Raw genomic sequence first — 12,350 nt, 5'->3', positions numbered from 1 at the left:
CGAAGGCGAACCGGAATACACGCACACTCGACTCCCGAGTAAAGAGTTAGCATCAGCCTTCCGCCCTCTCCGTATACCGTCCATTCGGCGTTTTCACCGGCTTATTCTTCCGGGCGTATAACGATACGGTAATTACGCGTGCGCTGCGGCACAGACGAGGGGTAAAAAAGTCCCGAAAATCGTCGTCAAGGGGCTTTAAGCCTCCGTCTTTGGGGGCACGGCAAAATATTGTCAAACGCTTCTGATCCGCCCGCCGCCCCTTCGTCTTTGCTCCGTCTCGGCCTTCTCGTATTTTGTGTATTGAGACGGTAAACAAAAGGGGGAAGACAAAGCGTCGCGGGCAAGCGATATCCTTTTTATTGTCCGATCCAAGAGAGACCGAGAGACGGAGAGTACAGCTCAGGCCTTTTTTCCGCCGATTCTCGTCCGGCAATTAGATTTGGAACGTTTCTCACAATCGGAAGAAAGATCCGACCGACGAAAACGGGGCGCTTGTTCCTTACCTGTGAAAATTACGCGTGATTCGTGATCTGCCAGGTGCGTGGTATACCCACCTTAGCTGATATATTTCCTTGCCTTTGATAATATATCAGCTGATTGCAGAGCTCCATCTTACAGGGAGATGTAATTCCAGCCTGCAGAGATACCTGGGTCAAAACCAGGATCGTAGTTTCTGCTGCAGAACTCAAGTTCTGCAAAATTAAGTAGACATAAATCCCCGCCCCGTCGCGCTTTTATTTCCGTCGTTAAAAACTAAATTCCCGCCTGCAGATAATGCCCGCAAATGAATGAAACGGGAGAAAGTATTAAGGAATCCAGTTCATTTAACCCTCGTTTGGCCAGATTGATGCCGCCATGAAAGCTTCAAAACTGCGGTCCAAATAAACCTTGGGCCAACCTAACCGCGTCGAGTTGAAATATCGCGTGGTCCATTAGTCACGGGTCACTCAAAAGTTACGTAGCTAAATCTTTTATCACCTCCTGCCCGCCTCTTTCAACCTGCATTCGTGTTTCATCGTCACTCGGTGCTCCGCTGTCGTTCCGTCGATATTCGTCAACGAAAGATTCGGCGGTAATTCGTTATTTTACATTGACATTTTCGAAAGAAGCGGACCGCGTGTTACTAATACTTCATGCAGCCATAACCACTTCGTTTTATAATTTTTCTTTTAGGGTACAAGTACGCATACAGAATCAGACAATCGAAAGTTTGCAAACCCTGCTGTTTTATTTCATTCCAAAATCACAGAGACGTATGTAAAATACATGAATTTTACGCTGGCATTCGATCAACTGAAACCTGAAACTACATCAATATCACTTAGTAGAATTCACCCAACTTCTGTCTCTGGAAATGAGAATCCTTCACCGTTATTCACAGACGAACAGAACTGGCGTATTTCCGGCGTAAATATTGTAAACGCGGGCTTTCTTCTTCTCCTATCGCCTAAGAATATGACGGACGAAGAAGTTGGAGGCGCGATATCTTTCACCCGACTTGGCACGAGGCGGACTTTCTCCTCACTCTTGCTCTCCGTTCTCCTTCTCGCGCATCAATTTTCGCCGAACAGAATTTAATTATTTATTTTTCATCGCACTCGGTGCGCAAAGTAGGCGTACGGGGCGAAGAAAAATCACACACCTTTGTTCGACGAATTACTCGCTCTCCGTCGGCATTAGATTAAACGGGGAGTCGGGGGGTGAGGTGGTGGTAGATGCCGGGCGATAGCGGCTCCACCGTCGAGCAAATTGATACAAACGAGTGACGCGGCTCGCGCCGGCCTCTTGATTGAAGCGAGCGACTCGCTGCCGGCGCCCTTTTGCCTCGGGTTCAGAGTTCAAGTATTGCTATTCGGCCTGCCTCTTCGTTTATATCGAGAAATATTTCACGCCGTAAAGAAGATCGGAAACGCTGCAGTCCGCAACGCCATCCGTTTGGCTTCGACGCTGCGCGAGTTCCTTCGTATTACGTACAACGTTAACGTAAGGTACGAGTACGGAGTATGCAGCCTTTGAAGAACGTGAATATCGAAGGTATAAAAAGTGTATTCACGGAACCCCAGAGCGCAACGTCTCAGTTGCGATCCTTGCGAAACTCCGAACTTTTGTTATTTCTAACTCACTTTGTGCCTGAATTTGCATTCATAAACTCCCACAAAACTTGCCACGTAACTCGTTACAGTTTCCCATCCAGAAACGCAACTGGAATTGGAATTAGTTTCGAAGTTAGTTTCGATAGCGAACGAGCCTCGTCTTCCGCCCCACGGTTCACGGCAATCACTGTTCGCACATTGCTTCGTCAAATTTTCGATAGCCATCGATATATCGATCGATCGAGTTACCAACCGACAACAAAGTCGTGCGATGATTCTCGGTTACGCAACGAACAAGACTTTAGAAAGGCAGATTTTTTCCTCCTCATCCACCACTCTGACGATCATCGAATATTTTGGTGTCCACTTGACACGTTTCACCGTTCAAAACCTGAAGGCAATTGGAGAACTAAGTTGAACACATTTGAGAGGGTACCCTGGTCGATTTCGACGTTGGCGTATGTATCTCCAAATATCAAAGTCTGCTTATCTCAAGAGCGAAAAATGGCGTAACAGCACCGTTCTATACACAATTCTGAAGAAAAACACTTCGACACATTTTCGTTTGACGCAGTAATAAAGAAATTACATGAATTCTACGAATCTACCATTGCGGTTTCGTATTTTTGCGAATTCGACGGTTTCACTACTGCGATTTCGTAAAATCCGTGTCATTTGTTTATTTCTGCGTTAAATGATAACGAATTTTAGTAGTTTTGTTCAGAATTATGTATAAAATGGGGCTGTTTAAGCCTTTTTTCGCTTCTAAAATAGGTAGACCTTAATACTTGGAGATATATGTATACGTCCACGTCCAAATTGACCAGAGCACTCATTTGAAAGGAATGTAGCGACCGTTCCGTCCTCTGAAGTCTTCGCACCAAGTAACCCGAAGGTGGTTACAATAGAGGGTTAAGCTCTCTCACCTGGCAGGATCAGCGCTGCTTTTTCATCTCTTTTCCGGAACTGTTCCGTTGATCTTTTACTCCGGAAAATGGTTGAGCTCGCTTTTGAACTCGTCGAATGAGGTGCGACACGTGCCGACGACGTTACAGGTGTGTGTGTAAAATATTGTACGTACGAGCTGCGTATGAGGGGCGATGAGAAGGACTTGTTAATTTTCACCCGAGCCTGCTTCATGACGGGCAAATTTCGACTTAGTTTGATTTTTAGCCCCGTTCTTTTATCCGAGCGGAATATTCAAGCATCTGGATGGGATTGCACCGTGAATATATTAACAGAAGTGTCGGCGGCCCGGCCCTTGCAGCGATCTCGAGTAATGAGAAGTATTCAGTAATATTATTATTATACTAGACACGGTTTTACCATTACAATAGAATAAAGTAAAACTCTTCTCGACAACTTTCCTATATAACTCAGCTGTTAAATGATCTCCAGCATTGAAACTCTTAATTAATATGCAGATGTAATTTCTACTAACTTTATATATCGCCCGGTGGCTCAACTAGTTTTCACTGCTCAACTCCCAAGGCGATACAAGCACTACCCGAGCCACCCGCGGTCGCTTGCTGGAAAGGTAGGTAAACTCTGGCGAAATTTTCGAGTTTTCGTTTGATTCAATGTTGAAACTAAAGCTTGAAATTACTCAGGACAAAGTTGAGTAAAAAAATAACAAAAAAAAAAAAAAGAAAAAAAATGGTAGAAAATACAGGATAAAATTGAAGGAAGAAACTTCTTTTTATCGCCGGTCAAAGTTACGGGGTTTCTAATTACGAGATGAAGACGTCAAAGTCTTCCAAGTGCCACAAGCTATTTCTCGGATATCATCAACGCTCACAATCCGACAACGCATACTTTTAACTCGCTTAACGTGGAATTAATTATATCTGAATCTTGCCGTTGGCTGCAGCTTCGAAAATATGTTTCATCTTTTACGGTGTATACCTTCTCAGACTGAAACGTTTCTTGTGAACCGCAATTGTGTTGCAGCTGAAATTGCAATGTAGCAGAGAAGAACTAAAAGAACATCAAAGTCAGAGATACTTCACCATCAAAAATTTCCGATCCTGAAGAACCGAGAAAATTCGTACGGATATGGAATAAGTTGAAATTTACAATAAAACTGAACGTTTTAAATTCCTTCCATACAATACATCAAGACGATGGAATAGAAGATGTGCCTAACATAAACGCCGAAGAAGATATTGGATTTCGAAAAAGTTTCGCATCAATGAGAATTTATGAAATGGCATCTAGCCGTGGATTTCACGCGAAATATCGGACAATTGTATGAAAATCAAATGAAAACTGTATAAAGCACCCGCTATTTCCAGTACAGAAAACACCTCTTAAGCTTATCCGGGTTACTTTGTACATACCGCAACAATTGTTGGAGCCTTGCCAGTTCTCGAAGGATGTCTCGATTTCAAAAAAGACGTAAACGCAGACAGGCAGCGTTAGTCCAGTTGAAACCTCAGCTCCACGTGACCGACCATTCGTCTCATCTTCTTCCGTCTCTTTCCATGGATACAAAGATGAATAGAATAGGGGTATCGATATTAATTGAACCCGAAGCTTGGGATGAAATAGTCCAGCTAGCCACACTGGGAAAGATTTGAACAGCGGGTTGCTGCCAAAACGGCAAACCGAGGCGGGCGATTATACGGTGCGGTAGTGATTCTCGTTCGGTGACAAGATCTTGGAGGCTTCGATGGTCGATCGATCAATATTTCTACGATCCACGTGCCCGTCGTGGGTAATATAACGCAGTTAGGCAATACGATTGGTCGAGGGGTGTAAGGATAGGAGATCCGCGGTAAGGTTGGATCGCAAACAAGGTCCAGGATAGCAGAGGCGAGTCCCGTCAGTTGCGCTATGCCAACATTATCCGAGCCCCTCGACGATCGGCGGCAGTCGAATGCACGGAATTCTCGGCGGACCGCTTGTACAAATAAGTAATATCGGCCCGTGCTCGCCATCCATCATCGACCACTCTATTAAACGCAATCCCCGCCGACGCCGCGCAGCTCTTCCGATCATCCCATCGGGCATCATCGATATCGGTAGGAGAGCCAGTCAAAGAGACGTGTAAGAGAGAGGCACTCCCGTTGTCAATCAGGTCTGCAACTCCCGAGGGTCCGTTTCATCCGTTAGTCACGCCGACCGATGCAACGTCCGGCCGGCCCAGAGAAGAGTAATAAGTGCCGCGTTAGACGTGACGGGTAATATTCTTCGGCCACATCGCGAGGGAAACAACGCATCCGTTGCAAGCTCCGAGCTATTTTCAAATCCTCCCAGCTCTGTCTGAGCCTCCGCCTCTCCACCTTCAAGCTCCTTATACTTGAACTTCTGAACCGCTCAACAAATGGAGAGTAGAAAATATTTGGACGAGTCACATGCTGCAAGAAATCACTGTATAGGTTGCTGAAAAATCAGCGTTCCTTCGATTGGGAGGCTTGAGATGAGCCTCGCTTGAAATTGGCAGGTAAAGTTGTCACTCATTTTTTACACACGATGCGCTGAACTTGGGAGAAGATTGCAAAGTCCATCTTCCAAACTTTCATTTTGAAAAATTTCTATCCCGCCTGATTATCATGGATGAATGAAATTCGCGGGGGAGGATTGCGGGCGGGGAAGAGTAGTGGCAATTTGGGGCATAATTGACCCTGTTCCGTTTAGTTTGATGTTTCGAACGGGCTGCATGTGCGGTTTATTGTGTTCAACCAAGCACCGGGCAGCCCAGTGCGCCAATATTAGCGATGCACTCGATGCCGCCATAACGGGCCCTCCGGTCCTTCTGGCCTCTCGTCGACCCCTTCGCTCGCCCAAATAACGACGCAAGTATCGTGAATACTTTTGATCCCGGGCAATATGCTGGTTTTCTGTATACGACTTCAGCGTCGGCGTGTCTTTGTTGTACTTTTCGCTCCCCTGTTTCGATTTACCTTTTTTGTAACAGGCCACGATGTTATATTTGTACATAGGTCTATTTATACCTCGTCCCCCAAATTTTATCTCAAATAAAATCCAAATAATTCTCAACCCTTTTTACTTTATTGATCAATATCTTCCTGAGTTCAAGTTTGTCTCACGTGAAATCTACTTAGTTTTCACCCCGGCGATCAAGCGTAGCAATTTTGTATGAATACTTCAATATCGATGCAGACATCCATCGTCTGCAGCTCCGTTACTCGCGGAGAAAAAAGTTCATCGAATACCGCTGTGACACGTGGAGCGTTGAAACTTTTCTTGGGTTTGGTTTAGAATTTTAAGTCGGTCGATACTGCTTACGCGTGTTTATGCAGGCTGACACTATCGTGATAGCTTGGCGAGTGCATAACTTTCGGTCGGGGCAAAGTTTCGTAGTACAAACTATGTTCCGCCACAACGCCTTGCTGATTCAAATTAATTTAACTGGAAACTTTGCAGGGCAGGTAAATAATAATGGTAATAATGATGATAATAGCGATATTAATTTTACAAAATCTATTTAATAACGTTTTATAATTTCTACTCTGCGCTCCACTACCGACTTTATGACTGTGAGGGACTTTTTCAAGGATTATTCAAACGTTATAGGAGCCAAATTGGATTCTAGGGGGTTGGGTGCTTGGCCGTACAAGAAGCGAATCAAATTTACGGATGGATTAAAGTTTTATACCGCTACGGTGGCAGTTTTTTAACGTCAAATCTTTCGTCTTTCCTCCACCATCCGTTCTCTGGATCCATAACATTTCTTCTTACTTTTTCAGAAAATAACACTGTGACATTTTGAATGAGTCACCGTCCTCAGAAATTTTTTTCATACTCCGAACACTGAAGTCATTCAATGCACATCTTTCTACGAATCTTGATCATAATCGTGCCGTTCAGTTTTTCTTCGAAATTTTCCCATTTTTCCCAAGATTTTCTACTCGGTAGACTTGGAGTCTCTAAAACCAAACGTGGTCCCTCTCGACGTATGAATGAAACTTACCAAGCATAAATTAAAACTTTATAGACACGAAAAAAACTGTTGAGCGTATCTTAAGTTGGCAATTATTATTCACAAAAAAAAAACGACAACAAAAAATTGTTTCCCAAGTCATTACAGTGCAATATTTTTATTTCGCAAACAACCTTCTTTGTATCTTTCAAATTTTCGTTTTTTCTGCAGTACGTTCTTATTCTCGACGTACTACTGAAGAAGCTTAAAATTTGACTGCATACATAAGAAAAGCGTTTTGGAATGTATCAGTTCCATTAGGGTTCAAATACCCCTTCAGCTAAGAAAGATTAAACAGGAATAAACTGTGCGAAGTTCGTTCCAAGAGTCTAAGTACATACGGAAAAATATATGAACTTCTACATAAATCTGATTGCAAGGAAAACCGTGGCGTGCTGAAATATTCTTCCGTGTCTAGTTAAACTACGGATGGATAAATTGCATAACATATTTTGCGTACATAGTGCCGTAGTCTAATTAATAACAATGCAGTAAGTTGGCGAGTGGCCATGCAGGCACACGCGTTGCCTGCCGGACTGGAGAGAGTATGTAATTGAAATACGTTGTACATAGCGTGTCTTGGGCTCAATATTGCGGCAGTTTCCCATGCACGTATAATATAGTAATGACATCCACCCAACGCAGAATAGCCGAACGATTTGTCTCGGTTAAGTGTGCATAATTATAAAGCATATATTATTAAATGAGGTAAGGGGGGAAAATAGAGGAAAAAACGAACGTGGTAAAAAGAAACGGCGAGCAGCGAGCACATCTCGCGCATTCTGCCATACCTACATCTCTCTTCTCATCGTGTAAACCGTGCTGTATATTTTACGGACGGCTGCCCGGTGATGCAGTAATTAGCGTCTCTTTCATGTCCCTTCGTCTCTGCCACCCCCTCAGTCCTCCGTTCTCTCAATTTCCCTCTCCCTTTATCTCACCCCCTCACGCTGTGCCCTCATGCCGGTTGCACCTTAGGCGTATAATCCTCCCCTCGCCTCCCTCCACCGCCGAGAAGCTACTCAAAAAATGATGACATAATAATAATAATAATGTTAATACTCGGTGAGGTAGAGTCCCACTTTCATGCTAGTTCACGAGTACATCGTCGAGCTAATTTGAAGCATACGTTGACGATCCTTATTTCTTTGCTCAAGCTGTAATTGCACGGTTTTCGAAACTAGCTGCAGGATAGAAGCTAAAAGTATTCACGCGGGGGGTCTCAGACTCGAAATTAATGTCTTTCGAGTTTTCATTTTTCTCTTTCTCTCTTCACCTGCAGTTATACCGCGTCTTTGTACCAGCGGATATTCCACTCCGCGCCGTCACTTGCAGACTGTGCATGCTCACGGCGTGTGATCGTATTGTAATTCCTGCATTTCCTCTCTCTGCAGTTCGTGCGGACGATGTGGAAACGGCGAGGACGTTGCTGCAAGCGCACCGGGTACCCACTGTCATCAATTCCGATCCTCGGTTATTTCAAAAACAAAACCATACAACTGCACGCACACGCTTCTCTCCTTCGCTGCTACCTCCACACGCACGCATAATTAGTTAACGTCAATTTTCTTGCGAGCCTCTTCCCTGGATGTTTACCCAAGATTGATTGCTCATGCAAGCTGGTCTATCCAACCTCCGTGACACCGTACCTCGCTCTGCAAACGTGATTGTCACTACCACTTTGAGAGTAAAATATTACACCACGTTCTTATACCGTTCACTTTGACCATGAGCGTAGTGAAAAACGGTTTTAGAAAAAAGAGTTCAGCGTAACCAGCCACAACATCGGTCCAAGATTGTAATTATTATAGTTTGCTGATCAGATTATTTCTGAGAAACGCCGAGAAGCGAAGAAGACGATATGTATGATTGCTGTTGGGGAAAATGGTGAAATTTTACTGCGTATTAGTTTTTGCGCACAGGGGTTACGATCTTGAATGTGGAACGATATCCCGGCAATGTCAGTTTGGTTCAAACTGCATTGTAGTTAAGTAAACGAAATGGGACAAACAAACAGCGAAACAATGTTTTCCGTACGGTGTAACGATCCGGAGTATTCCTTTGCACATGGGAGCGTGTGCGTACGTATCTGGTACGGCAATTAATGAGCGCAGTTAATTGGTCAGAAGCATCACCAACGACCACTCGAAACTCCGCTCAGCGAGTGGCGATACGTTCTCCCCTTCCCGTGAGCATTCTCAGCGCATTGGATGGAAGGACTGCAGATGCACTGGCAAACTTGGATAATTGATTACTCAAGCAAATCTGTACACGGTGCACGGAGTGGTTGCAGGTTACCTCCTCCGTTTGGTACATGCGTTTTGAATGTTAACGCCGTGCCGCGTAGTCGTTTGAAGCCCGCGATTCGTATACACTAGTCTCTAGGATTCTTGTCCGTAAGAGATCAAAGTCCGTACGAGGATGATAAATACCTAGTCGAGCTCGGCGGTGAAACGGGAAAACGAGAAAGAGCAGGAGAGAGAAAGAGAGAAATCAGTGAGGATGGAAACACGGAGTCGGTTTTAAAAGCAGCGGATCTTCGTCCGTTCTTAAGCAGGTAGTTGGTCGGTTAGCTAGGAGGGTATACGTACAAGTCCAGGATACGCGGTAACCAAACATAAATTAACCTAATGACAAGCCCCCCCAACTCGGCCGAAACCTACGAGGATAACCGATATCGTTAATTGCCAGGATCGATGCCAGATAACGGAGCGTCAACGCGATAAGACAAATCGCGGACGGATGAAAAGCATCCCGCACCATCGGAAGCTCCCCGTGCACTTGCCGGTTTTTACCCATCGTACATCTGTCAACGGTGGCAAACACACTCCCGATCGTCGGCCACCTGGGAAACGCTGATAAACGACTACAGAGCATCAATAGTGTAATAAGTATGTTATGCGACGATCCTTCACCTGCACTCGTTATTCCTTTCCAAACAGTAGTCGTTACATCCCAACCCGCGTTCACTCGCACTCGCCGGAACCGCCATTACCCGATAACATTAATAACTGAGAGACTCGGAATCATGCAGCTGGGCGCCGTTAAAGGATGCGAGAGGACATCGACGGCGAAAGCTGTGTTGATTAAAAAGGTGTCCATCTTGAATAGAGAGGCACAAAGAGGAAGGTATAGAAGCCAATATCAAAGTAAGCTGTAAAAAATTCACCCTTCCATCAGGCAAGAAAGGATTTATAAAATAATAATGGCGTCGAGACCAGTGAAGCAGTCCAGCCGAGACGCTGATGCAAGGATACCGGTCCCTTCTAGCCTCTTGCGCAGCCGCATTCCCCTGCACTGCTGCATTGTGCGTCACCCTTCAGAACCGGCAGGGGTTGCGCGATTTTATCATCTATCCTTTGTCCAGGGCTTCGAGGGGCGATTGCCACCGAGTCCAACGCTGCACGCCGCCGCGGGGTGTGTCTGTGTATGGATAATAAATGTACCCTTGTGTAAGAGTTACGTAAGAATCGGTGGGTCTCGAGGTCGCGTAGGGTGGGTATTACGCTACCTGAGTCGCGGCGCCCGGGCGACGGAACCTCTTCCAGGTCGTACCGACCGACCGGCGAAAGAAATGATAATCTCGAGGCGACCCTCGTCTTTCGATGTGACAGCGTCAGCGGCTTAAACCCGTCCCAGACACTGCGACATCTCCACCGAAGGCCGGTGGCCTCCTGCACAACAATATCGCTAAACGGATCACGATTAGATTTCATCTGGTTACCTTTACGAGGATATTAAAGGCTTTAAAGAATATATTAAGAGCTGGATTTTTTCTTTTATACACTTTTTTATACGCCCTCTGCTCACCCCGTAGTTCACGATATCCTGCCCTGTGCGGAAAAGGATTCGAAAACGAGAATCAAATCCGTGGGAGAATCACATAAACGCATTGTTGTCTCTATCCGATCAAATGCACCATGCAGCGGGCGAACACACTCGGAAAGTCATAGTGTGATCCTGACCCCCATGGTGCTTTCGACGATGTTTTCTTCAGCCCGATTGAATTCGGTCTTCTCAATCTCTCAGCCGAGTTTCGCTGTCACATAATATCAACGTGCAGAGTAATACTCGCAAAGTTACATATTATTGTGCCAGGGGCCAATTCTTTACGAGTATGAAACAAAAGAGAAAACAACACAGTAGATTCATCGAACTGCGGAAAGCTTATCACTTCGTGGAAAGAAAGATCCCAAATTATTTCGCAGAGACGTGTTCCCTGGGGACTTGTTGCCAGGGTTCTCCGAATATAACGCGAATCCAATTCTATCAACATTGTCGCGGTGACGGTTTGAAACTGAGAGAGATTCAAACTCCCAGTGAAAATATCAAGAATCTAATTAATTATACGAAAAGAACATCATGAAAGAGTACATCGGAAACACCGTAGGAAATTACCGGAATTACAAAGGGTTCCTCGAGTGTATCCTATCTTCGCTGGTTGATTCTGTACCAGGTTAAGATTCGAATCCCCGATCAGCCTTAATCGAAGTTTGCACTATCCAAGTTGGAAGGCTCGAGTTGCCTCTTCGGCTCGCCGGTGTCTTAGGTTAATAACAATAACAGTATAACCAGAAGAGATAGGGACGCGGTGCCATTTCCATGATTGTGAATCGACCTGCGTAGAGCCTAAAAGGTTAATTGCTTCTAATTAGGTCTTACGTATTCATTATCGGATATCTACTTTGTGCTCCTGCGAGTATCAATGTGAAAAGGATGTAATTGCGAGTCCCTTGAGGATGCAGGCGATGAAGAGAGAGAGAGAGAGAGAGAGCTGAAGAAGTCTGCGGAGGAAGAAGAAGAGAGACGATGTGAAAGGATTTCTGAGGGAAGGGAAAGGAAGAAAAGGATTCTATATCGTAACCGACAAGACCGCATGCTGGGCTGTCTTTTGCCGGTTTTATCCGAAACCCTCCGTCGATGTCTTGCTTCTTGTCCCATCTCGCCGCCCCCGCTCTTCCCATCCTTGTACAATTTGATCTTAATACGATAAGTACGTCTGGGTCCTATCATCCCATCCAACTGCGTCATCCCCGGCATTTTCGCTAACGATTCCACAGCTGTCTGTGACCAAACCTCCTCATTCGCCGGGACGACCCCCAGTTATGGGTAAAAAAAGGTAAAAAAGCAGGTTTACTTGTACATTTAGGTATGCCCCCGCTTCGACCGTAGTTTACCGCGTTTGCCGTAAAATTAAGCAGCCCGCGGTAGGTATAAACATTTGCATTTCTCTCGGCGGCTCTTTCACGTATCACCAACATTTTGGCGACCCTCGTTATAAAAGAACCGGTGGTATATACGCGAACACGAGT

The sequence above is a fragment of the Neodiprion fabricii genome, chromosome 4 (assembly GCF_021155785.1).
Source record: "Neodiprion fabricii isolate iyNeoFabr1 chromosome 4, iyNeoFabr1.1, whole genome shotgun sequence".
Classification (NCBI taxonomy): Eukaryota; Metazoa; Arthropoda; class Insecta; order Hymenoptera; family Diprionidae; genus Neodiprion; species Neodiprion fabricii.
The sequence above is the reverse complement of the archived record's forward strand: the minus strand, read 5'-3'. Positions refer to the sequence as shown.